The sequence below is a fragment of the Herpailurus yagouaroundi genome, unplaced genomic scaffold, assembly GCF_014898765.1.
Source record: "Herpailurus yagouaroundi ecotype Mexico unplaced genomic scaffold, PumYag 28, whole genome shotgun sequence".
Classification (NCBI taxonomy): Eukaryota; Metazoa; Chordata; class Mammalia; order Carnivora; family Felidae; genus Herpailurus; species Herpailurus yagouaroundi.
This window is the reverse complement of record NW_024412376.1, coordinates 35076691-35104311: the sequence shown is the minus strand read 5'-3', so window position 1 is coordinate 35104311 and position 27621 is coordinate 35076691. Positions and strand designations below refer to the sequence as shown.

General features: G+C 37.9%; 1 protein-coding gene across 10 annotated transcripts in view; it reads left to right on the top strand.

Annotated features, from left to right (window-relative positions):
- The window catches only part of LRAT (lecithin retinol acyltransferase), a 122720-nt gene that overhangs the window by 59983 nt on the left and 35116 nt on the right, over nt 1–27621 (top strand). For 7 of the 10 annotated variants that reach the window (XR_005789162.1, XR_005789161.1, XR_005789158.1 and 4 more), the window contains 2 exons: nt 16968–17175; nt 17293–17403. The gene's annotated coding sequence lies outside the window, so the exon portion shown is untranslated. Of the gene's footprint in view, nt 1–6291; nt 6343–8187; nt 8337–9260; nt 9278–16967; nt 17176–17292; nt 17404–27621 lie in introns of those variants that run through there. The other 3 variants (XM_040471838.1, XM_040471830.1, XM_040471855.1) reach the window with 3 other exon arrangements.

Here is a 27621-nt window from a genome sequence, read left to right as displayed (position 1 = left end):
TGTCTCCCTCTCTCTCTGCCCCTCCCCCGTTCATGCTCTGTCTCTCTCTGTCCCAAAAATAAATTTAAAAATGTTAAAAAATAAATAAATAAATAAAAACATTTTAAATTTTATTTTGCAATATTTAATATCTACAAAAATGACACAAAATAATGTATATTCTTTGTATTAAAATATACAAATAATAATGAATCTTTGTATGTCCACCTTATATCTGAAGAAATAAAACGTTTTAAGTACAGGTAAGCCCCCATTTTACTCCTCTCCAATTGCATCTCTTCCCTTGCTGCCAGAGATAACTGGTCTCCTGAATTTGGTGTTTATCGTTCCCATGCATTTAAAAAATATTTTTGCGGGGCGCCTGGGTGGCGCAGTCAGTTAAGCATCCGACTTCAGCCAGGTCACGATCTCGCGGTCCGTGAGTTCGAGCCCCGCGTCGGGCTCTGGGCTGATGGCTCAGAGCCTGGAGCCTGTTTCCGATTCTGTGTCTCCCTCTCTCTCTGCCCCTCCCCCGTTCATGCTCTGTCTCTCTGTGTCCCAAAAATGAATAAACGTTGAAAAAAAAAATATTTTTGCTACATATGGATCCCTAAATAACACATAGTATTATTATGTTCAATGTCACGTCTTTTATATATATATATATATATATATATATACATACACACACACATGTGTGTGTGTGTGTGTGTATATATAAAAGGTTATATATGTGTATATAAAATTATATGTATATATATATATACACACACACACAAATAATTTGTTGTCAAGTTTGCTAACATACAGTGTATACACTGGGCTTTTGGCTTCAGGACTAGATTCTCATGATTCATTTCTTATATACAACACCCAGTGCTCATCCCAACAAGTGCCCTCCTCAATGCCTATCACCCATTTTCCCTGCCCCCATCAACCCTCAGTTTGTTCTTTGTATTTAAGAGTCTCTTATGGTTTGCCTCCCTCTCTGTTTGAAACTATTTTTCCCTTCCTTTCCCCCCATGGTCTTCTGTTAAGTTTCTCAAATTCCACATATGAGTGAAAGCTTATGATATCTGTCTTTCTCTCGCTGATTTATTTCATTTAGCATAATACCCTCCAGTTCTATCCACGTTGTTGCAAATGGCAAGATTTCATTCTTTTTCATTGCTTGGTAGTACCCATTTTATATATATACATACATATATATATATACATATATATACACACACACACACACACACACACACACACACACACATATATATACATACATGTTATATATATATGTGTGTGTCTGTTCATGTCTTCTGCCCATTTCTTCACTGGATTATTTGTTTTTCGGGTGTTGAGTTTGGAAATCTTTATAGATTTTGGATACTAACCCTTTATCTGATATGTCATTTGCAAGTATCTTCTCCCATTATGTTGTTTGCCTTTTAGTTTTGTTGATTGTTTCCTTTGCTGTGCAGAAGTTTTTATCTTGATGAGGTCCCAATAGTTCATTTTTTGCTTTTATTTCCCTTGTCTTCAGAGATGTATCAAGCAAGACATTCAAATCTAGGTCTTTTGATTTTCTCAGTGTTATTTGAGGGATTCATCTGTGTTGATACATGTAAGCGTTCATTTCCATCACTATATATAGCATTCCAGTTACTTTTCCATTCCCCTTTTAATGAAAACATAGGTTGCTTTCAAGTTTTTGATATTATAAACATTGTTGCCCTAACATTCTAAACCAATTCTGTCCAATAGAAATTTGGGTACTGATGGAAATATCTGTACTCTACAATACTGTAGCCACTAGCTACATATGGCTACTGAACACTTCAAATGTCAATGTGACTGAGGGACTTAATTTTTAATTTAATTTAATTTTAATTAATGTGGTTAGTGACTACTCTGTTGGAGACCAGTTCTATACTACATTTTTTTTTTATCTCTTTGGTTGCATATGAGAATTTATCTAGTGCAGTAATTCTCAGTACTGTCAGACCCAACGTGCTCTTCTTATAATAAATGTATTTTATTATTAACAAATATATATAACAATATATCACCCCATTAACTATCTTGAAATGAAATTCATAATTAACTCATCTACACATTTAAAACAACCAAATGTAATGCATTTACTGTGAAATAAAGTAGAAATATAAGAAAACAAACTTTAATAAAATAATTGTATTCAATATGTCAGTGGCTACAGATACACTATAGTATATTAGGAGACAAAATGAAGTTACCTACAAATGCAGACTCATAGAATCTTGTGATATTGGAAACTCAAAACTCAAAAGTGGTGTTGCCATTGGTGATGTGAGCAACGAGGTTCTGAACAAGACAAAATACAGTCTTCACTTTTCCAGTAGCTGCATCCCTGGAAAGTTGATATATATGAAAATCTTACCAAAAAATACTTGGTATTTCTATCTGAAACAAAGTTGTTACACTCTTAGGTAATTATAAACAGACTTTTCATCTACATGAATCCTCTACTAGGCCTTGTAAAGTCATGGAGGATCCAGGACACTTGTTTTTGTTGTTGTTGTTTTGTTTTGTTTTGTTTTGTCTTGTTTTTTAATGGAACTATCCTTCAGGTTACAGGACATAGAGGATACCTGATCCCCACCCCCTACATGTGGTAGTAAGCCTCCTATCACTATTATAAACAAAAATGCCCCTTCAAGTGAGGCACCATTGGTCTCATCCATTACCAGATTCATCCAGGAACAAATTACTGGATGTTAAAATATGAGCCTCTTCAACATTATTTAATATGTACTTGTTCTCCAAAGTAACCTCCAGTTAATGCCAAGTTCTCTGAAGCGTTAGATCAATTTACAGTCTCACCAGGAGGATATGAAAGTTACCATGCTTCCATGTACGTGAAGTATTAAACCCCTAAACCTATACTTGTCCTAGAGGATAGCTTTGTTGAGCTCAACAGTTAGCTATTAAAAACCATAACTGACCTATGCCCTAACCCTTTGTATACTTCACACCAGAATAGGACCTCTCCCACCTCTCTGAATAAGCCCAGGACAGCATACCTGCTACGTGAATGCAGTTGTAGTCTCTTCTGCCATTTTCCCAAGGGGTATAGCCAAGGCTCAAAAAGTTCCTAACTGATGCTAGATCCTTTCCACTGACCCCAAGCTATCTATTTCCATCTCCTACCAGCCCCTTCTTCAAATTCCAAAAGGATCTGGTCATAGGTCTCTGGGAAGTAAGTATTTGAGCTTAAAAAAAAAAAAAAACAAAAAAAAAAAAACAAATGGGGCACCTGGGTGGCTCAGTCAGTTAAGCATCCGATTCTTGACTTCTGACTTCAGCTCAGGTCATGATCTCACAGTTTGTGGGTTCAAGCCCCTCATTGGGCTTCGTGCTGACAGTGAGGAGCCTGCTTGGTATTCTCTCTCTCTCCTCTCTCTTCCTCCCCACCCTCAAAATAAATAAATAAACTTAAAAAAAAAAAAGTGTTGAAATCTGAATCCCTGGTTTTATGGAGCAAATGTAGATTGAGGTAAATGGAGCTCCATTACTATTAAGGAGTGATAATGGCCTGATCTTTACAACTCTGACTATAGCTATAAAACAGTTTTTGTCATTATAATAGCAAGGTAGTCAACACTCAGTGGCTCACAATAACAAACATGTATTCTTGCACTGGTCACCTTCAGCTGGGGGTGGGCAGCTCTGCTCCAAGTTGCGAATTGGTTGGCTATGGTGTGGATTCAGGTCTGCTCCACATTTTTCCTTCTGGGGCCCAGGGGAGAGGCCAACCAGGGCTTGCTTTTTTGGCAGATCACTGGAGCACAAGAGCATGAGTCCGCCAGTCAAGCATATTTAGAGCTGCTATTTCTATCACACCTGTTGATTTCCCAGTGGCCAAAGCATGTCATATGGCCAAGCCCAAAGATAGGAAAATATACTTCATTATAAGAGAGAGGTGGAGGAAGGCTGAGTATTTGCTGAACAATAACCCAGTCCAGTGCAAGGTAGCAGCCCTTTTTTGTAACAAGTCTGTGATTACTAGAACAGTTCTGCTTTCATGACCACCGCACAGCAAATATATTGAAACCAGTATCAGGAATTAATGGAATAAGAACTAGAATTGAAGTCCTTTTGTGCATGTGTACATGTACATGCTCTTTCTCTCTTTCATATCAAGCACATACTCGCTGCCCATGTAGCCATGTTTTTCTTGCTCCTTTTTCAGTGACAGAGGACAGAGCTATTTGGTTTGGAGCATGGCCTCAAGTGTTTCTCCTTTGCAAAAATTGGGAAAAGTAACCTCCTTGGATCTCCTTCCACCGTCCACCAGCCCAATCAGAATCAACTCTCTCCAATTACCCCTTTTCTGAAGCACACTGAATTTAAGAAACTTTTTGTTTCTCTCCCTTAAATTAGCCAATTTAATAAGCGAAAACAATAGTCCATATCTTCACTATAATGAGAATCTATGTAGTTAGAAAAAGAGATTAAAACTTCTTTGGCTTTTAAAACATGTAAGAAGAGAACTGGGAAATAAGTTGTAGTACATTATTTCAATGGAATATTATACAGTAACTAAAATTTACTGTATAGTAGGGGCGCCTGGGTGGCGCAGTCGGTTAAGCGTCCGCCTTCAGCCAGGTCACGATCTCGCGGTCCGTGAGTTCGAGCCCCGCGTCAGGCTCTGGGCTGATGGCTCAGAGCCTGGAGCCTGTTTCCGATTCTGTGTCTCCCTCTCTCTCTGCCCCTCCCCCGTTCATGCTCTGTCTCTCTCTGTCCCAAAAATAAATAAACGTTCAAAAAAAAAAAGAAAATTTAAAATTTACTGTATAGTATTTACTTTTTGTAACTGAATACATTATACTAACATTCAACAAGATGTGTGAACCTCACAAATATAATGTTGAATTAAATAAGTAAAGAACAAGAGAATATGTATAAATTCCATTTATATATGAAGTTCAAAAAGCAGGCAAAAAAAACCCCAAAAAACCAAACAAACTAGTGTTTGAGGATGCAAACTTAGGTGGAAGAACTATAAAGAAAAGCAAGAAAAGGGCACTTTGGAGGCTCAGTAGATTGAGTGTCCAACCCTTGATTTTGGCTCAGATCACGATCCCAGGGCAGTGATATTGAGCCCTCGGTCAGGCTCCACACTGAGCGTGGAGCCTGCGTGAGATTCTCTTTCTCTCCTTCTGCCCCTCCCTCCCACTCGTGCTCTCTCTAAAAGAAAAAAAAAAGAAAGAAAAGTAAGGAAATTATTTTCATCAAAGTGGGGATAGTGATTACTTTTGCTGGGGACATTAATTATTGGGAGGGGGAGAAGGACTCTTCTCATTTGCAAGCAACAATCCATTTCTTGACATTGGTGGTGATTACATGGATGTTGATAAGTCATCAGAGCTATACATGTCTGTTTCTTGAACTTTTTTCTATAAATATTATATTTCACTGTAGAAATGCCTCAGGATTCCAAGATATTTGGTCTCATAAACTTAATCTCACATGCCATAAAATTTAATAACAGACTTTGTCTCTAGTTTCAACTCTTGGTTAATTCTGTCCACAAACTTTCAGTGCCTTCCCTATGTCTGTGTTCCTCTTGATAACTTTTGTGGACACATTGTCCACACTGGATATGTAGATTTCCTTCTGACCCTCATATTTGTGATTAAAGTTAAATGTTAGATGACATCAAAGCCCATTCACCTTTGTCCATATCTAGTAATTGTGCCCTAGCCACCTACACTTCTTTTAGGTACTCATTTGGTCTTAAGAGAGACTGAATGAGGACATGCACTGGAGAAAATCCATAGGTAGTACTAGAAAAACAATTCAACTTTTAATGACTCAGTAATGCTTGGTTTTCATGTATATAAAGACACTTCTTGATTAAAAAAAAAAAAATCTCAGTTTCTTGGTAGGATCAAAGAAAAATGCAAATAAGAAACAGCTCAGTATATATGGTCAATAAGAAAACTAGATGGGGTTGCCTGGGTGGCTCAGTCGGTTGAGCGTCTGACTTCGGCTCAGGTCATGATCTTACGGGTCTGTGCGTTCGAGCCCCGCGTCAGGCTCTGTGCTGACAGCTCAGAGCCTGGACCCTGCTTCAGATTCTGTGTCTCCCTCTCTCTCTGACCCTCCCCCGTTCATGCTCTGTCTCTCTCTATCTCAAAAATAAATAAACGTTAAAAAAAAAAGAAAACTAGATAGAGGTAGGTCAGGCATGATAAGTGAGCAGAGGTCCCTCTTTTCTGGGCCCCCAGATTTGTAAACTTAATGTTTATTCTCCCTTCTTTTGTATCATATCTCTAGATCTCCTGTTTTACAACCAGATTTCTTACTGTATCTCAAAACAAGGTTAAGGTAAGAGAGACTCCTTAATCTGCTACCACAGTATCTTAATTACACTTTCACACATAAGTGTTTTTGTGAGAGGTTAGTCTTTACAAGCCTTTTCAACTCTACTGTTTATAATTGTTAATGGGTGTGAATGGGGAATGGGTCACCCTAATTACCTGATTGTTCCTATTGAGTGACAGTTAACCCTCCCCATGAGTTGGATCTGTTAACTCTAGACCAAGTATATGACTACTCAGATAGACAGACTGCATGCTCTTGCATCTGAATTTTTTTTCCTCAGGGCTGTAAGATCATATTGGATATTGTCTTGGTTATTCGCTTCTAAAAATATTGCATTTTACCAATCATCTGTAGTCTAGGAATCAGGATAGCATTCACAGTGACAGTATACTGATAAAAATATAAATCTCTCTGATAATTTTAATTAAACAGAATAAACCAAAAGGAAAAAATAAATGCTTCTGAACCTTCACACATCAAATATAAAACTTCAGAAGCCATACGTACTCCTGAAAACACTGAGTTTCTTTAAAAAGTGATTGCCAAGATGGGGCACCTGGGTGGCTCAGTCAGTTAAGCATATGGCTTTGGCTCAGGTCATGATCTCGTGGTTTGTGGGTTCGAGCCCCGCATCAGGCTCTGGGCTGACAGCTCAGAGCCTGGAGCCTGCTTTGGATTCTGTGTCTCCCTCTTTCTCTGTTTCCGCACCCCCCACCCCACTTGTACTCTGTCTCTTCCTCTCTCAAAAATAAATAAACATGAAAAAAAAATTTTAAGTGATTGTCAAAGTAATCAAAGTCCTTCTGAATTTCTTAGAAAAATTAGGAAATTTTGAAACTAACATTTATTGCTAATAAATTATATGAAGGGAGGGATCCTGTCTATCTTATTCACTTCTATATCCTGGGACATAATGCCTGGCACGTTGTAGATGTTCAAAAAATCTTTTTAAATGAATGAATGAATGTTCAGTGTGGGTTAGCAACATTATATATGTGATCTCATTTAATCTTCACAATAATGCTATATAGATGAGCAAATTAAGTCTTAAAAGGGAAGAAAGGTTGCCTAAGGTCACACGACCAGAAAATGGCAAAGATGGGAATCAAAGTATAATGTGCCTAATGCTAAATCTACATTTGTTCAGTGATGACACACGTTTTAGCAAAGACTGCCAGTTGCCTACACAAACAGCCATTTCTCTCCTCATCCTTAATTATAACTCTAATTTTGTTTTAGTGCCCTTTCCCTTCAGGTGACTCAGTTATATCCTGATGGGATTGGTCTAAGCCAAAATAATGCCCCCATTCCCATGTCTGTGACCAGTTTAGGGGTTTGGAATTTGATCTGGCTTTGGCCCGTGAGATTGGAAGGAAAAAACCTTGGATTGTGAGTAACTTGTTCTGTGAGTGTTCCACAAGATGCGCAAACATTTCTAATACGTTTTAACTTGATAAACGAGAAATGCCTTGCAATACTAGTAGTACGTGATGCCGACTGTCACATGATCACAACTGAGCCAATGGTTCTTCTCTCTCTCTCTCTCTCTCTCTCTTTCTCTCTCTGTCTCGCTGCGGGATTGTGGGTGATCGTCTCCCATGCTTGGGTGCTCTGTCTCATGCTGCAGTGTTTGGCAGCAATGAGTGATTTTTCAGAATATTGGAAGGTGCTCACAATGGGCGCTAGTGTATTTTTTGTCACTTCAAAGCACCTATGGACAGTTCTTTGCTTTTCCATACAAGAGTAAGCTCAGGAATGCTTTGCTTCATTCTAGGTCAGGCTGCCTGCAGATATAGACCCTTTCCTCTGCTGCCTTATTGCCCGTTACATTAAATACAGTACATGACAAGAGTTTGTTAATGCTGTACTGTAGTCAACATCTGTGTGAGCATATACAATGGTCCCCATGCAGAAGAAGGTTGAAAAGAAAGGCAGTAAGAAGAAGGACATGATTATGGCGGAAGTTAAGAAAGATATCATTGAGAAGTACGAATGAGGTATGTGAGTGGCTGAAATTGCAAGATTTTATCAGAAGTCTATGTTTGTATCTCCTCTGCAGAGGAGGAGGAGGAGAAAAAGGTGAAGGAATCCCCCACTTCAAATGAGATTAGGGAGATGTGTCAAATGTGGGAACAGTGCAAAATTTTGTAAAACAGCACCCCCTGAATAAGGCTGTAGCAGTGAGAGTAATTAATCTGTTTAATGACAATGCAATGTCACATTTCCATGAAATCCTCAAAAGAAGGAAAAAGCAAGTGTCATTGGATAGTTTCCTTGTTAAAGTTGCACAAAAAGAAAACAATTTCACTGAGCCAACAGATAGCAGTGATTCTGTTAGTGATCATGAAAGTCGTCCTACACAACAAGCTTCCTCTTTCTTGTCCGTAAAGGTTTTTACATTTTTTTTTTTCAACGTTTATTTATTTTTGGGTCAGAGAGAGACAGAGCATGAACGGGCAAGGGGCAGAGAGAGAGGGAGACACAGAATCGGAGACAGGCTCCAGGCTCTGAGCCATCAGCCCAGAGCCCGACGCGGGGCCCGAACTCACGGACCATGAGATCGTGACCTGGCTGAAGTCGGACGCTTAACCGACTGCGCCACCCAGGCGCCCCCGTAAAGGTTTTTAAAGGTAAGTGCTGGTTAATTTGTTTGTTTTTTTGTATTTTGTATTTTGTTTACTATTTTGTATTATATTACAGTATTGTAATTTTTAAAAAAATTTTTTTAATGTTTATTTATTTTTGAGAGACACAGAGCACAAGCAGGGGAGGGGCAGAGAGAGAGGGAGACAGAGAATATGAAGCAGGCTCCAGGCTCTGAGCTGTCAGCACAGAGCCTGAAGTGGGGCCTGAACTCAATGAGACTTCTTCAAGCAATGAGATCATGACCTGAGCTGAAGTCAGCGGCTTAACCAACTGAACCACCCAGGTACCCCATGTAATTGTTTTAAGTGAATATTTTGGGGTTGTGGAATGAATCATCTGAGTTTCCATTATTTCTTTTGGGGAAATTCTCTTTGATATACAAGCGCTTTGGATTACAAGCATGTTTCTGGAATGAATTATTTTGCAAACCAAGGTTGTACTGTACTGTGATGGTAGGGATGGGGGAAGGGTTCTGGAAAAGGATTTTTGTTGCCTTTTTAACAAAGAAATACAAGAGAGAAAGACCTTTCCCTATTAAGCGTTGATATATGGGGATGTGATATGTAGAGCTGCTAAATCCACTCTTGCCTCCAGAAGAGCTAAAAGACAGTCTTAGGTGTTTAATATATTGTTGGGCTTCCAGTAAGTGGTAGCAATCAATCAAATTCTCGGTTTTGGTGAGCCAGTTACTTGAGAGCTTGAGTTGCCAGCTACCTGGAGTGTCAGTCACTCTGTAATACTGACCCCGTCAAAACTAACTCCACTAGTTTTAAAAACCTGTATTCCAAATGGATGTATAAAATGAAATGCTACTGTAGTTTTTACCATTATTTTATGGAAATGGGATGTCGTTGCTTATTCACTAATCCATGAACCATTTACTGGTGCCAGGAACATGGCAAGTACTTAAAAAGAGATAACACACATAGACGAACAAAGAGAGACACCCAGGCAGCCTACTCAGGAAGAGGAAGGGTCAGGGAAGTCTCTACCCCAGAGTTGACGAGAAGTAACACTTGAAGTGAACCGTAACAGATCAACAGGAGTTACCCAGGTAGAAAAAGAAGAAAAAGGGCAATCCTTGCAAAGGAGGTAGCATATGAGATGCATGAGGTCTGAGAGAATATGGCACATTCAAGGAAGGACAAGTAACTGAGTGTGTAAGGTGCAGGCTGGAAGAATCGGGAAAGCAGTTTAGAGACGTAAACACGGCCTAGTCACAGAGGGCCTTGGGGTCAAGCTATGGGGTCAGTCCTCCATCAGGAAGCAGTCGGGAGCTCCTGAAGGGAATTAAGTATGTAGGGAACATGATGGTGCTTGAATTTTTAGGAAGATTACTTTGGTAGCTGAGAGGAGAATATTTTGGAGGTGGTAAAAGAGATGGGTAGAGATGATGAGAGAAGAAATCAAGCAGGGCTTTTAGATTCAAAAGATATTTAGGCAGTGGTTCAGGTGGAACTTGGTGACTTGATATGAGAGAAGAGCAGGGGAGCAGGAGGTTTGCAAAGAAATGCAGGGCTCGCGAGGGGAATGGCGAGCTGGGCTGAGAAGCGAGACCATGAGTTAATGGTTCCTATACATATGGTTGAGTGATTTACTTAGTGTGGTGTTAGAAGCAAAGAACGCTGAACTGATCCACATTTTGGGTAAGTATTACAGAAGGAAAAAAAGAGCAAGAAGAGTGAGAAGCTGAAGATGTTATTTAAGAGGTTACAGTGCTGAACCAAAGCAAGATGGCAATGGAAGCAAAACCAGAAAAAAGCACGTGACACGTGGAGTGAGTGGGATAAGACTTCAGTCACAATCCTGATGGATAAGCAGGCATTATTGGGGCAATGAGGATAATGGGAGTTTGTGGTAAGAAAGTTGAATGGTATGGTTTAAGATCTTACAGTTGGAGTAGCTGCAGGTACTAATAAGGAAAAGGGGTGAGTTGTCGATATCTGTGTGGAGATGAGGGGCATTGGAGACGAAGAAGCCAAAGCACTGGGTGTTGGAAGGGCCATCCGCATGAACTCTGAAGACAGCAGGATTATGGCAGATTTGGGGTAGAGAGAAAAATCATAGGCCATGCTCCAAAATCTCTGATACTAATCAGAGAGTGATGAGAGGAACAGCAAGTGATGGAGGATAGAAAATTTGAGAGGCACAAGTTTCAGAGGAAGAATTTTGACAGGAGATTGGCAGAATATTGAATAGGCAAGTGGTAATTGTTATTTAGCACCTACTGTGCACCAGGTTCTGTTCTAAGTACTTTACAGATACTAAGCTCATTTAATTCTCACCTCTGAGGTAAGTACTATTATTAGCCCCCATTTTACAAGTGAGGAAACTGAGGCTCTGTGACATTTAATATCTTGCTCAAGGTGCATAGTCATGCTTCCATCCAGGTGATTTGGCTCCATAGTCCACACTCTTAACAATGTTATTGTACTGCTGATTCTGTTGAACAAACCCACCCAACCCCTATTGTTAGGTGGAAAGTTCAGGAACAAACAACCTCTACTTAAGGGTGTAGGAAAGAGGTAGTGTTTGTGGTAGGAAGCCATTCAAAAAAGGCAGAACATGACTGGTCCTTGATAGCATCAACTTCTTTATGTTTTCCAGAGTCTATTTTATTTTGCATTTAAACATAATAGTATGCCTTTGAACTATGGGCTAATACGTAAACTCCCTCAGACATTTTTAGAAGTGGCAGTAGACTTTTAAAATAAATAGCTACATTAATATTAACTGTAAGGGCTCAGTTACATAAAGGAATTAATTTTGCATCTTGCAGAGAACTGAGATACATTCTGAGAATGGCAATGAAGACAAGAAAACATGTAATCTTGAAAGATACGTGGTTCCAGTTTTTTCCCTGGTGTTACTAAGCTTTATAGCAAACCAGTTTATTTGAGGTTCATGCTACTTTTTGGAAGAAATTCTCCCATTTTTCTTTGGTTAATTTTTGTTACCTACCAGGCACTAACATAAAAACAAAGAGCCCAAGAATGTTAGAAGGCATTATAATCCAAAGGAGAAGCCTATTTTGCTTGGCTCGTATGAAGTTCTATTTATTTTCTTAGAATTAAGGCCCAAAGAATCTTGAATAAAGTGCTATTCCTACAAAGCACTGACAAAGCAGCTTCCTTGTTTTACAGAGCTGCTACTCTTCATGACAATTCTAGCTCTAAGAAGTGTAGACATGAGGAAAATACGGATTTATACAAAAGGAAATTTATGATGTAATTATAGAGAGAGATGGAGAGAGAGACGGAGAAAGAGAGTCCCAAACGGGTTCTGCACCATCAGCACAGAGCTGGATGTGGGGCTTCATCCCACAAACCGTGAGCTCATGACCTGAGCTGAAATGAAGACTTGGATGCCCAACCAGCAGAGACACCCAGACCCCCCTAAATTCTTTTCCTTTTTTTCTTTAAACATTTTTTTTTTGGTTAATGTGTATTTATTTTTGAGAGAGGGACAGAGCCCGAGCAGGAGAGGGCAGAGAGAGGGAGACACAGAATCCGAAGCAGGCTGCAGGCTCTGAGCTGTCAGCATAGAGCCTGACATGGGGCTCCAACTCACAAACCATGATATCATGAGTTGAAGTTGGATGCTTAACTGACTGGTCCACTCAGGCGACCCCCTAAATTCTTTTCTCGAATTAGTTTTTCTAGCCATATATTTCTAGGACTTTGTTGTTGTATTTTTTCAAATTTACTACCATGAGTGAATAATTACATAATCATTCTATATTTTAATCTCTTTTGCATCTAAAGTAATGCCCCCTTGTTGTGATTTTTTTGTCCTTTCTGGGTTTTTCTCATGATCTAGCCTTGCTAAAGTTTTGTTGTGGTGGTGGTGGTGGTTTTTCATTTTTATTGTTCATTCAAAGACTAATACCTGGGTTTTTAATTTATTTATTGTATATTTACTTTTTATTTCATTAATTTCTGCTCTTGCCTTTATTACTTCTACTTTTTGTGTGTCTGTTTTGCTGATCTCTTCCTAACTTCTTATGCTGAGTGCTTACCTCATTAATTTTCCATCTTTTTTCTTTTCTCTTATAATGAATTAGGGCTATAAATACTTCTCTTAGTGCTGTAATGCCAACATTCTGCATGTTAATTTTATGTTTTTTTTTATTATGTTCCCTTTTTACTCATGAGTTACTTGGATTTTTTTGTATATTTTAAAATTTCCAAATTTTTATGGTTTCTACTTATTTTGGTATTGGTTTCTAATCTAATTATATTATGATAAAAATAATAAATGATACTGGGTTTTTTTTTTTTTGAAATTTGTTGAGATTTACTTTATAGCTTAGTATGTGGTTAGTCTCCTAGACATTTCTTGTATGCTTGAAAAAAATGTGTATTCTCTAATTGGCAAGTGTAGATACATATATGTGTGTGTTCTCTAATAGGCAAATGTGTATACACACACAGAGACACACACGCACACACACACACACATGCACACACAAGTTCAAATTTGCTGATATATTGTCTAGATCTTCTGTGTTCCAACTGATTTGATTTGTTTTGTTTTCCTTTTTGGCTGTTTGAGCTATTATTTGCTAAGAGACTATATTACAATATCATAGCATAATAGTAGATTTTTCAATTTCTTGTTATAATTATTTCAGTTTTTCTCTCCATACTTTGAAGTTGTGTTTTTAAACGCACATTTCCAAACTTGTGAATTTAGCCTTTTGTCATTCTGCAGAAATTTTACTTTTATATCTGTTGATGCTTTTTTTCATTAAGAGAGGAAATATTTGCAAAATACCTGTCCGATAAAAGATTGTTATCCAAAATATACAATGAACTATTAAAACTCAACAATAATAAACCAAACAACCCAATTAAAATATGACCAAAAGACCTTAAAAAACACCACACCAAAGAAGATAAACAAATGGCAATGAGCATATGAAAAGATGCTCAATATCATATGTCATTAGGGAAATGCAAATTAAAACAATGAGATACCAGAACACTGACCACACTAAATGCTGGTGCGGATGTCTGCAACAGAAACTCTGTGTCGTTGCTGGTGGGAATGCAAAATGGTACAGCCACTTTGGAAGACAGTTTGGCAGTTACTTACAAACTAAGCATACTCTTACCATATGATTCAACAATTGTGTTTCTTGATATTTACCCAAATGGGTTGAAAACTTATGTTCACATAACATCCTGCACACAGATATTTATGGCAGTTTTATTCATAGTTGCCGAAACTTGGAAGCAACAAAGATATCCTTCGATAGGTAAATAGATAGGTACACTATGGTCCATCAGACAGTGAAATAGTATTCAGTGCTAAAAAGAAATGAGCTATCAAGCCATGAAAACACATGAAGGAAACTTAAATGCATATTACTAACTGAAAGAAGCCAATCTGAAAGGCCTGCATACTGTTATGATACCAAGTATATGACATTTGGCAAAGGCAAAACTATGGAGACAGTAAAAAGATCAGTGGTTGCCAAGGCTGAGTCGTGGGGGTGGGTAGGGATGAATAGGTGAAGCACAGAAGATTTTTAGTATTCTATATGATACTATAATGGTAGATACATGTCATTATACATTTGTGCAAACCCATAAAGTGCACACCAAGAGTGAACCTTACTGTAAACTATGAATTTTGATTTTGGTGATAATGAACCACTGTAGGTTTGTTGATTTTTAAAAATGTACCACTCTCGTACAGGATATTGATAGTGGGAAGGCTGTGTATGTGTAGGGGTAAAGGATATATAGAAACTCTGTATTTTTTTTTGCTCAATTTTACTGTGAACCTAAAACTGCCCTAAAAAATAAAGTCTGAAACATTAACTGTCAGTTTAGCTGTCCTTTAATGATAATGAGTCTTCTCTTTTCTGGCTTTTGTCTTTGGTATTCTGTAATTTCACCATGTTATGTTATGTTCATCATGTATCCATTCCTTCCTTGTATGGAATTCATTGGATTTCTTATATCAGAGAATTTATTCTTTCATTCTTTCCAGAAATTTGTAAGCCACTATCTGTCTAAATAATTTTCTTTTTCCTTTTTCCTTTCTTCTTTAACTCCAAGTGGAAGCTTTGAGACTCTTACTCTTCCCCAAAATAACAATCACTTGTTAGAGTCACTTCATCTTTATCAAAAGCCATAGTATAAATATATTCTGTAGAGGAGTTTCTGGACTTGCCCTTATAATCCACCTGGACCATGACCTTCCTGAATTATCCTCTGTTGTGAAAAGACAATTGCTTAGAGTTTTAAAAAATACAATAACGCAATATAATATTTTACATTGATGGATTCATTGGTGGTACTCGGGGCAACTTGATATTTAGCAATATGGCCAAGTTCTCAATTATCTGTAATATCACTGAAACTTGAGATGATCCAGTTTTGTTGGTCATGGACAATGCTAGAATGTTCCATGATGGAAAAGGGGTGAGTAGTGTCACCAGTCAACGCTATCTACAGATAGTTACTGGAAATTTTGGCCATCACAAATTGATAACTAGTTTCTAGAACTGCCAGTGTATAGCATGAGTATAAAACTAATATTTAAAAGTGATTTACAATTCAGATTTATCATTTGATTTTAAAAATCCTCCTTTTCACTCATTAATAAAGAGACAAGATGACTAATCTGCTAGTCATAGGCCACTGTGGAGTCATAAAAAATAGAGAAATGGATAAGCTGATTCATAGCTAGTGAAGGTCCCCATCTGGAAATATTTGAAAGATTTTCAGAATAAATGTTCAAATGCCTCTGATTTGGTTTATTTCTTAACATTTGGAAAGAACATATCCTGAATGAGAACCTGCAGGTAAGTACCTAGTAATAACATTCAGTATGGCTGCATCTATTTTTGCCAGATCACCTGGTAAAGTGAGTGAAACCTGTTATTGCCAAAGATCTGTTTTACCAAGAACTTGCAATAGCAGGAAGCATGGACAAGCTGTGAACCCTCTGTATGCTAAAATAACAGTGGCACAGTGTAATTAGTAATTTTTGCCTTGGTAACCTTGAGCAAGAAAAACTAATCAGCAATTTTAAGCAGGCTGGACAGGATGGGAGGAGAGTGAAGATTTTTTTTTTTAATTTTTTTTTTCAACGTTTATTTATTTTTGGGATAGAGAGAGACAGAGCATGAACGGGGGAGGGGCAGAGAGAGAGGGAGACACAGAATCGGAAACAGGCTCCAGGCTCTGAGCCATCAGCCCAGAGCCTGACGCGGGGCTCGAACTCATGGACCGCGAGATCGTGACCTGGCTGAAGTCGGACGCTTAACCGACTGCGCCACCCAGGCGCCCCAAGATTTTTTTTTTAAGATGGGACAGCTTGAAGGTAAAATAGTCCTATCCCAGAATATATGCAGAATACCATGCCAGTTGATATGTATTGCCTACCTACTCTGTGAAACTTGGTTCCAGTTCTCACAGCACTTACATTGGTCATGAACAGGAACAAGAGTAATTGCAAGGGCAGCTTTGAAAAATAACAAATAATAAAACTCTTAAGTTTAATACATTTACTGAGAGCTTGTATGTTGCAGGCACTGACTGTGCTAGGCATTAGGACACAAAGAAGAAAAAGACATGGCTCCACCCTCATATAATCATGTAAACTAATGCAGTCATATAAATCAGTCTGAGACATGCTATTCTAGATTTCCCGTCACAGTATGAGTTGGCTGTACATTGGTGTGTGAGCCAGATTTACCACACCCTGATTTAAAAAAAAAAAAAAATGAAGCTGACATTGCTTTTGACACAGAAAGCTCCTTTGTAAGGTGCTGGCAGTTGAGAAAAGGTGTGTCTCACACCTGATTCAGTTCTGAGACAGGGTGAGGAAGCTGGAAATGCTTTTCCAGGGAGCCTGTACTGATGAGGCAGCCATCAGTCATCAATCCAGAAGAAACAAAGAGTCTTTGATTTAGTGTCAGCTACAAGGTCATACTTGTTTATGCTTCTTCAACTTTGTCTACCCAGACTACCAGTTGGAGTTCATTGCCACTCATTCTTCACCAACAGCAAGCAGAAGCAGAAACTGCTGAGAGAGAAATGCTTGTGCAGAAGCAGAGGAGAAGAGAAGTTAGAAGAAAGTTCAATGGTTTTTGTTGTTGTTTTTTAAACTAAGAGATGACAAACCATATGCTCCATGTAGTTCCAAAAAAGCTTCAGAAACAGAGCTTCTAAGGTGGGAGTAAAGAACTGACCAGTTAATATTCCAATTAAACTAAATTATAAAGCACAAACTTCCTTTTTCATAAAATCTTTTTTTCTCATTTCCTGGTTTAAAAATGTTTTTTTTCAGGTTGCTGTCCACATTAATGAAGAACACGTTGAAACCCTTCACGAAGATCTCATTTTTACACTGGACACATTGGCTTCACCAAATTTACCCAAGATAGGTGATGACCTAAAGGTATGTTCATTTTCTCTATCTGATATTTTCTGCCAAAGCTGTTGTTCTATTTTTCATTACTTATTCTTTCTTTTTGGTATCTACAAAGATGATATGGCAGGTATGTAGGATATTTTGGCAGGAAATACTAATGTGGTTTATTTGAGGTCAGTGCATGGAAATACCTGGATATGACATACAGGGCAGAGCTGGGGGTATATTTCATGAAAAATACTGACTATAATAGCTCCTCCTCTTATCCGTGGGGATATGATCCGTGGGGATCCGTGGGTATGTTCCAAACCCCCTGTGGATGGCTGAAACTGCGAATAGTACTGAACACTTACATGTACTATGTTTTTTCCTATATATACATACCTATGATAAAGTTTAACTTATAAATTAGGCACAGTAAGAGATTAACAACAATAATAAAATAGAACAATTGTAACACTATATTGTAATAAAAGTTAGGTGAATGTGGTCTCTCTCAAAAATCTTACTGTACTGTACTCACCCTTCTTGTGATGATATCAGATGATAAAATAGCTATGTGATGAGATACAATGAGGTGAATGATACAGACTTTGTGAAGTAGCATGAGGTACTACTGACCTACTGAAGACAAGTTGGAAAGAGGATCACCTACTGCTGGATGCTGGGGTTGACCACAGGCAACTGAAACCATGGAAAGCGAAACCAGAGATGAAGGGGGAACTTCTGTACACTGAGATTAATGGAGAAAATGATGAGCCTACAATTCGACTTGGTCTCTCTTCTCTTTCTTTTTTTCTTTTTTCTTTTTAATTTTATTTTTCAAATTTACATCGAAATTAGTTAGCATCTAGTGCAACAATGATTTCAGGAGTAGATTCCTTAATGCCTGTTACCCATTTAGCCCATCCCCCCTCCAGCAACCCTCTGTTCTCCATATTTAAGAGTCTCTTATGTTTTGTCCCTCTCCCTGTTTTTGTATTATTTTTGCTTCCCTTCCCCTATGTTCATCTGTTCTGTGTCTTAAAGTCCTCATGAGTGAAGTCATATGATATTTGTCTTTCTCTGACTGACTAATTTCACTTAGCATAACACCCTCCAGTTCCATCCATGTAGTAGCAAATGGCAAGATTTAATTCTTTTTGATTGCCGAGTAATACTCCATTGTATATATATACCACATCTTCTTTATCCATTCATCCATCGATGGACATTTGGGCTCTTTAATACTTGGGCTATTGTTGATAGTGCTGCTATAAACATGGGGGTGCATGTGTCCCTTTGAAACAGCACACCTGTATCCCTTGGATAAATGTCTATTAGTGCAATTGCTGGGTTGTAGGGTAGTTCTATTTTTAGTTTTTTGAGGAACCTCCATACTGTTTTCCAGAGTGGCTGCACCAGCTTGCATTCCCACCAACAATGCAAAAGAGATCCTCTTTCTCCACATCCTCGCCAACATCTGTTGTTGCCCAAGTTGTTAATGTTAGCCACTCTAACAGGTGTAAGGTGGTATCTCATTGTGGTTTTGATTTGTATTTCCCTGATGATGAATGATGTTGAGCATTTTTTCATGTGTCGGTTGGCCATCTGGATGTCTTCTTTAGAGAAGTGTCTACTCATGTCTTTTGACCATTTCTTCACTGGATTATTTGTTTTTTGGGTGCTGAGTTTGATAAATTCTTTCTAGATTTTGGATACTAATCATTTATCTGATATGTTGTTTACAAATATCTTCTCCCATTCCGTCGGTTGCCTTTTAATTTTGCTGATTGTTTCCTTCACTGTGCAGAAGGTTTTTATTTTGATGAGGTCCCAGTAGTTCATTTTTGCTTTTGTTTCCCTTGCCTGCAGAGGTGTTTTGAATAAGAAGTTGCTGCGGCCAAGATCAAAGCGGTTTTTGCTTGTTTTCTCCTTGAGGATTTTGACAGCTTCGTGTCTTACATTTAGGTCTTTCATCCAATTTGAGTTCATTTTTGTGTATGGTGTAAGAAAGTGATACAGGTTCATTCTTCTGCATGTCCCTGTCCAGTTTTCCCAGCACACTTGCTGAAGAGACTGTCTTTATTCCATTGGACATATTTTCCTGCTTTGTCAAAGTTTAGCTGGCCATACATTTGTGGGTCAATTTCTGGGTTCTCTATTCTGTTCCATTGATCTGAGTGTCTGTTTTTGTGCCATCTCTTCTCTTTCTTGATGAGAGATCCAAGCAAAGGCAAATGTTATTGTTGCATAAGTCAAGAATATTTTTGCACAAGTGGAAGGCTAGAGAAATAGCCTTTCAGAAAAAATGATCTTGGGGCGCCTGGGTGGCTCAGTTGGTTGAGTGTCCAACTTCAGCTCAGGTCAAGATCTCACAGTTCATGAGTTTGAGCCCCTCATCGGGCTCTGTGCTGACAGCTCAGAGCCTGGAACCTGCTTCAGATTCTGTGTCTCCCTCTCTATCTGCTCCTCCTCTGCTTGCACTCTGTCTCTTTCTCAAAAATAAATAAACATTAAAAAAATTTAAAAATATTTAAAAAAAAGAAAAATGATCTTGTCCTAGGGAGGGGAGGAGATCTAACACTCTAATGAAGGTAGGAAGAGCACAAAAAGATAGTCATTGTCATGGAAAATCGTCACCAATAGAACACTTGAATTAGAAAGAGAGGGGCAGTTTTGGAAAGCTCATCCCACCTTTTAGAGATTTAGTTTCAGGAAACTAAAATAAATGTGCAAAGTAAGGACTCCCTGCATATTCAAAGGGTTTACCTTATATCTACCCATGTGCTTCTTGGCCCAATTTTAATTTTTGTATGTTTATAAAATTTGTTTTAAGGATAATTCACAATTGAAGATTTCCCCCCCATTTGCTGGGAATGGTTTTCTCACTAATTCATTTTAAGGTGGTCTTACTGGATTTGCTTATTCTTTACCTTCATCTTGGTGAACTGTATTTATTACATGATTCCGTGCATTAAATTAAATGCTGTTCAACCTTAGTGAGTATCTACAAAATTTTGGTTTCCCATGAAAATGAGATGTGGATTTAGAGTCTGACAACATCATCATAAAAAGAAAAATTCTGAAATATTCTGCTTTCCACTTGCTAACTGAGGCTGTAGATCTTTAGTTTTCTAACAAATTATGCAGGTACATTCATTTAGAATGGTGTGAATATCTTGATAAAAAGAAACAATAGGCCCAGTCCAAAACCTTTGGGATGCAGCAAAAGAGGTCTTAAGAGGGAAGTAGATAGCAATACAGACCTACCTCAAGAAGCAAGAAAAGTCTCAAATGTACAGCCTAACCTTACACCTAAAGACACTAGCAAAGAAATACCAAATAAAGCCTAAGGCCAGCAGAAGAAGGGAAATAATAAAGATTAGAGCAGAAATAAATGATATAGAACAAAAAACCCGGTAGAACACATCAGTGAAACTGGGAGCTGATTCTTTGAAATAATTAATAAATTTGAAAAGCCCTAGGCAGCCTTATCAAAAAGAAAAGAGGGGCGCCTGGGTGGCTCAGTCGGTTAAGCAGCTGACTTTGGTTCAGGTCATAAATTTACAGTTTGTGAGTTCGAGCCATGCATCAGGCTGTGTGCTGACAGCTCAGAGCCTGGAGCTTGCTTCGGGTTCTGTGTCTTCCTCTCTCTGCCCCTCCCACACTTGTGCTCTGTCTCTCTTTCTCTCTCCAAAATATATAAACACTGAAAAATTAAAAAAAAAAAAAGAAAGGACACAAATAAAATCACAAATGAAAGAGGAGAGATCACAACCAACACCACAGAGATACAAACAAATTATAAGAGAATATTATAAAAAATTATATGCCAGCAAATGGGGCAATCTGGGAAAAATGGATACATTCCCAGAAACATATAAGCTACCAAAACTGAAACAGGAAGAAATAGAAAATATGAACAGACTCATAACCAGCAAAGAAATTGAACCAGTAATCAAAAATCTTCCAACAAACAAAATTCCTGGGCCAGAGAGCTTCCCAGGGGAATTCTACCAAGCATTTAAAGAAAAGTTGATACCCATACCAGGGAACCTGGGTGGCTCAGTCAGCTAAGTGTCCCATTGGGATCTCAGCTCAGGTCTTGATCTCAGGGTCATGAGTTCAAGCTCCACACTGCGCTCTGTGTTGGGCATGAAGCCTACAAGGAAGGAAGGGAGGGAGGATGGAAGGAAGGAAGAGAGAGAGAGAGAGAGAGTTAATGTGTATTTTTTTGAACTATTCCAAAAAAATTGAAATGGAAGGAAAACTTCCAAACTCATTCTATGAGGCCAGCATTACCTTGATTCCAAAACCAGACAAAGACCCTACTAAAAAGGACAATTACAGGCCAATATCCCTGATGAACTTGGATGCAAAAATTCTCAACAAGATACTAGCAAATCTAATTCAACAGTACATTAAAATAATCATTCAGCATTATCAAGTGGGATTTATTCCTGGGCTGCAGGGCTGATTTAATATTTGCAAATCAATCAACGTGATACACCACATTAATAAAAGAAAAAATAAGAACCATATGATCCTGTCCATAGATGCAAAAAAGCATTTGACAAAATACAGCATCCATTCTTGATTAAAAATCTCAACAAATTAGGGACAGATGGAACATACCTTAACATCATAATGGCCATATACGAAAGACCCACAGTTAATATCATCCTCAATGGGAAAAAACAGAGCTTTTCCTCGACAGTCATGAATAAGACAGGGATGTCCATTGTCACCATTGTTATTTAACATAGTACTGGAATTCCTAGCCTCAGCAATCAGATAACAAAAAGAAATAGAAGGCATCCAGATCAGCAAGGAAAAAGTCAAACTTTCCCTATTTGCAGACAACATGATACTCTATGTAGAAAACCTGAAAGACTTCACCAAAAAATTGCTAAAACTGATACACAAATTCAACAACATTGCAGGACACAAAATCAATGTACAGAAATCTGTTGCATTTCTATACACCAATAATGAAGCAACAGAAAGAGAAATCAAGGAATTGATCCCATATAGAATTGCACCAAAAACTGAGATATCAAGGAAGAAACTTAACCAAAGAACAAAAAGATCTGTACTCTGAGAACTATAGAATACTTATAAAAGAAACTGAAGATAACACAAAGAAATGGAAAACATTCCATGCTCATGGATTGGAAGAACAAATATTGTTAAAATGTCTATACATCCCAAAGCAATCTACACATTTAATGCAATCCCTATCAAAATAACACCAGAGCTAGAACAAACAATCTTAAAATTTGTATGGAACCACAAAAGACCCTGAATAACCAAAGTAATCTTGAAAAAGAACAACAAATCTGGAGGCATCACAATTCCAGACTTTAAGTTATATTACAAAGTTGTAATTATCAAGACAGTATGGTACTGGTACAAAAACAGACACGTAAGTCAATGGAACAGAATAGAAAACCTAGAAATAGACCCACAACTATATGGTCAGGGAATCTTCAACAAAGCAGGAAAGAATATCCAATGGAAAGAAAGACATTCTTTTCAACAATTGGTGTTGGGAAAACTGGACAGCAACATGCAAAAGAATGAAAGTGGACCACTCTCTTATGCCATACACAAAAATAAATTCAAAATGGATGAAAGACCTAACTATGAGACAGGAAACCATCAAAATCCTAGAGAAGACCACACAGCAACCTCTTTGACCTTGGCCGCAGCAACCTCTTACTAGATACGTATGTCTCTGGAGGCAGGGGAAACAAGCAGAAATGAACTATTGGGATTTAATCAAGATAAAAAGTTTCTGCACAGTGAAGGAAACAATCAACAAAACTAAAAGCAGCCTACAGAATGGTAGATATTTGCAAATGACATATCTGGTAAAGGGTTAATATCCAAAATCTATAAAGAACTTACCAAACTCAACACCCAAAAACCAAATAATCCATTTACGAAATGGGTAGAACTTGAACAGACACTTTTCCAAAGAAGACATCCAAATGGCTAACAGATGCATGAAAAGATACTCAACATCACTCACCATCATGGAAATACAAATCAAAACTAGGATGACCTACCACCTCACACCTGTCAAAGTGGCTGCATTTAACACAGGAAACAACAGATATCGGTGAGGATGCAGAGAAAGGAGAGCTCTCTTATACTGTTGGTGGGAATGCAAACTGGTACAGCCACTCTAGAAAACAGGATGGAGGTTTCTCAAAAAGTTAAAAGTAGAACTACCCTACACCAGCAATTGCATTACTAGGTATTTATCTGAAGGATACAAAATTACTGATTCAAAGGGGCATATGCACTTCAATATTTATAGCAGCATTATCAATGATAGCCAAATTATGGAAGAAGCCCAAATGTCCATTAATTGATGAATGGAAAAAGAATATTTCATTGTGTATATATATATATATATATACACAATGAAATATTACTCAGCCATCAAAAGAATGAAATCTTGCCATTTGCAACGACACAGATGGAGCTAGAGTGTATTATGCTAAGCAAAATAAGTCAGTTAGAGAAAGACAAATACCATGTGATTTTACTCATGTGCAGAATTTAAGAAACAAAACAGATGAACATAGGGGAAAAGGAAAAAAAGAGAGAGGGTAAGGCAAAACATAAGAGACTCTTAACTATAGAGAATAAACTTAGGGTTGCTGGAGGGGAGGTGGGCAGGGGATGGGCTAAATGGGCAATGGGTATTAAGGAGGGCACTTGTTGCGATGAGCACTGGGTGTTATATGCAAGTGATGAACCATTAAATTCTAGTCCTGTAACCAATATTACACTATATTTAACTAAGTAGAATTTAAATTAAAACTTTGAAACAAAAAATAAAATGGACAAAACAAAAACAAAACCCCACAAGCACAAATCCTACATAGTAGCACAGATACTCATGACCACAGAGAAGAGAAACACTGAGACTATGGGGTGTCAGGCCCAGTGTCAGTCCCTGGCAGAGTGGGGGATGCAAAGCCTCCCTTGAAGTTAACACTTAAGGGACTCAAACTCATTTTGAGTCAGTGTGTGTTTTACATCTGTCCCCACAAATTTGTCCTCTGATGAAAAAACACATCATTCCAAGGCAGTTGGGTTGGGACCAAAGCAGTAGGGACACACATAGAAGTCAACCAGCAGAGCATGGAGACTGGAAGGAGTACAGAAACCCAGAGTGAACCTCACAGACATTCCTCCCTTCCCAGGGCCAAGATTCTTTCTTTTTCTGTCAAAATGTTGGTGTAGAAAGAAAGAAGGAAAGGGAAAGGATGGGAAGGGAAGGGATGGGAAGGAGAGGGAAAGAAAGGGAAGGAAACAATTGGCCCAAAATGGAGTCACTTTTGCTAAGCTCAATCAAGACTTAATTCCTAATCTAATTGCAGTTTCAATTTTTCCCAGGAGTGGAATTTTAAACCAGTCTGTCTGGAAGGTCCTGATCATTACTGGTGAGGTAATCTTGATAAGACACCTGCCTTCCCCTACAGGAAGGTAACTTACCTGAAATAATCCATTCTTTTAACTTCCTTATCCTGCCCTCTTTCTGCTTATAAAATCCTCCATTTTGTATAGCCCCACAGAGCTCCTTTCTTCTTACTAGATGGGTTGCTGCCTACTTTATGAATCACTGAATAAAGCCAACTGGATCTTCAAATTTAGTCAGTTGAAATTTTTTTAACAATTCAACTAATATTGTCACTAAATCTCATTTTTACTATAGGTTTTACATAAGTGGAATTTCTTGAGCAGGGGAGGGGCAGAGACAGAGACAGACACAGAGAGAGAGAGAGAGAGAGAATCCCAAGAAGGCTCTGCACTGTCAGTGCAGAGACCAACGTGGGGCACGATCCTACAAACCCGTGAGATCATGACCTGAGCCGAGATCAAGAATCAGACATGCAACCAACTGAACTACCCAGGTACTCCACAAAATTGGATTTTTTTAAAGCAAATATATGTATTTATGCCTCATACTGTAGTGTTCCTAGAGGTCTAAAGAAACATGAGGTGTATTCAACCTAGAGTGCTAAGATTCCTCCAAGAAGGGATTATCTAATTTTGACCAATGAAGCTGTTCTATGTAACTTCCATGTCAGAACAACCACATTCCATATGACCATCTTTTAATTTTTTTATATATCTTTTCAATTTTCTTCCATTGGTAGATCTACCAAGTGACTCGCTCACATATCACTTAGAAGGTCTGGCCTATTACAACAAGTGGGACAAAGGTAACCCTGCAAAATAGGTGTTTTTGCTTAAAAAAAAAAAATTATATCTCTAAACTTGATTTCAGTCATTTAGTATGTTTTCATTTGGATTTGAACAAATAAGGTTTTTGTTCACTGTATTGGTTAAGTTATATTAGGTTGTTCAGTGCTGTATAGCTTTTACTTTTTGACATAACAAAGAAAATTCTGTGCTTAAAATAAGCTGTGGCTCTCCATACATGATAATTAGTTTTTGCAAAAGTATTCATATTTTAAACATTCTTGGGGCTAGAAAATCCAGTCCTATTTTATAGTATTTTGATGCACATATTCTATGAATTAATTGGCCTTTGCCAAGAGCTGCCTTTCAATCTTCTTTTTCCTAATGTACCTAAATAGTATAATACTTCATTATATCACCATATTTCTGTTTTTCCTTATTCATATATATTTTCTTTACTTATGTATTTCTATTTTAATCTAATTTAATTTAATTTTTATTTTTATTTTATTTTTTTTTTTTTGAGAGAGAGAGACACACGAGGGGTGGGGGAGGGCCAGAGGAAGGGGCAGAAGGAGACAATTTCCTGCCCAGCACAGAGCCCGATGTGGGGCTTCATGCAGGGCTTGATCCGACTATGGTGAGATCATGACCTGAGCCAAAATCAAGAGTTGGAGACTTAATGACTAAGCCACCCAGGTGCCCCATGTATTTTTAAAGAATATCTCTTCATCTCCTAAAACTCCTTTCTCCTTTTTTCCTCTCTAGAAATTGCTGGATCCTCTCCTTCTCCTTAGAATGACTTTCCTGGTTCTTCTTCCTTTTAACCTCATGGAATGCCTTTGACTCATGTCTTTATCGAAATCCCAAGAATAACTAGAATATGTTTTAATGAATGCCTTTTAAGTAGACTATAAAATCATTGTCCCTTCATAAAAATATATGTAAAAATCAGAGTGGACCTAAATCTCTATTGTCAAGTGAGTTTCTAATGCAAATGTACACATTCCTGTTAAAGGTGCCTGTATCTGAAATCTTTTAAACAATGACTCCATTGGCGCTTTTTCTATACTTGCCAGCTATCTGGATTATGGCCACAGCCAGTTTATATACTTCACTTTCACCATTACCTGTTGTATGTATTTGAGCTATTTGAGCTGAGGTGACTAAAAGGAATGGATTAACCAGCTTTTTATTCCTGATGATAAAAGAGAAGTGTTTGCATTCTCAAAATAAATTGAGACATTTATATCTGCCATCTTTCACTCAAAAAATATTTAGTATCTTCCATTCCCTAGAACATCAGTTGTGGGCAGGAATAGAACAGCAAGCACATTAGCCAAGGTCCTTGATCTCTGAAATGTAGCCTTTTAAATAAACTTAATATCCCAATATCCTTCCTTTGATTTTACATCAATCTTCTGTACTCTCTTGGCAAGTTGCCGTTTTTTATGCAGTTACGTGCCTAGTTTCAAAAATTAAAGGAATGAAATAAATTTTCTTAGAATTTCATAAAGCCCCTTGAGACAGCCAGAGCAGAGTTACCAGATAAAATAAGGAATGCCTTGATGTGGTTTATATGTACAATGGAATACTACTTGGCAATGAGAAAGAATGAAATCTGGCCATTTGCAGCAATGTGGATGAAACTGGAGGGTATTATGCTAAGCGAAATAAGTTAAGCAGAGAAAGACAGATACCATATGTTTTCACTCATATGTGGATCCTGAGAAACTTAACAGAAGACCACAGGGGAGGGGAAGGGGAAAAAAAACGTTACAGAGAGGGAGGGAGGCAAACTATAAGAGACTCTTAAATACTGAGAACAAACTGAAGGTTGATGGAGGGTGGGGCAGAGGGCAAAGTAGGTGATGGGCATTGAGGAGGGCACCTGTTGGGATGAGCACTGAGTGTTGTATGGAAACCAATTTGATAATAAATTATATTTAATAAATAAAATAAACATCAGTATCTCAAATATAAAATAAAATAAAATAAAATAAAATAAAATAAAATAAAATAAAATAAAATAAAATAAAA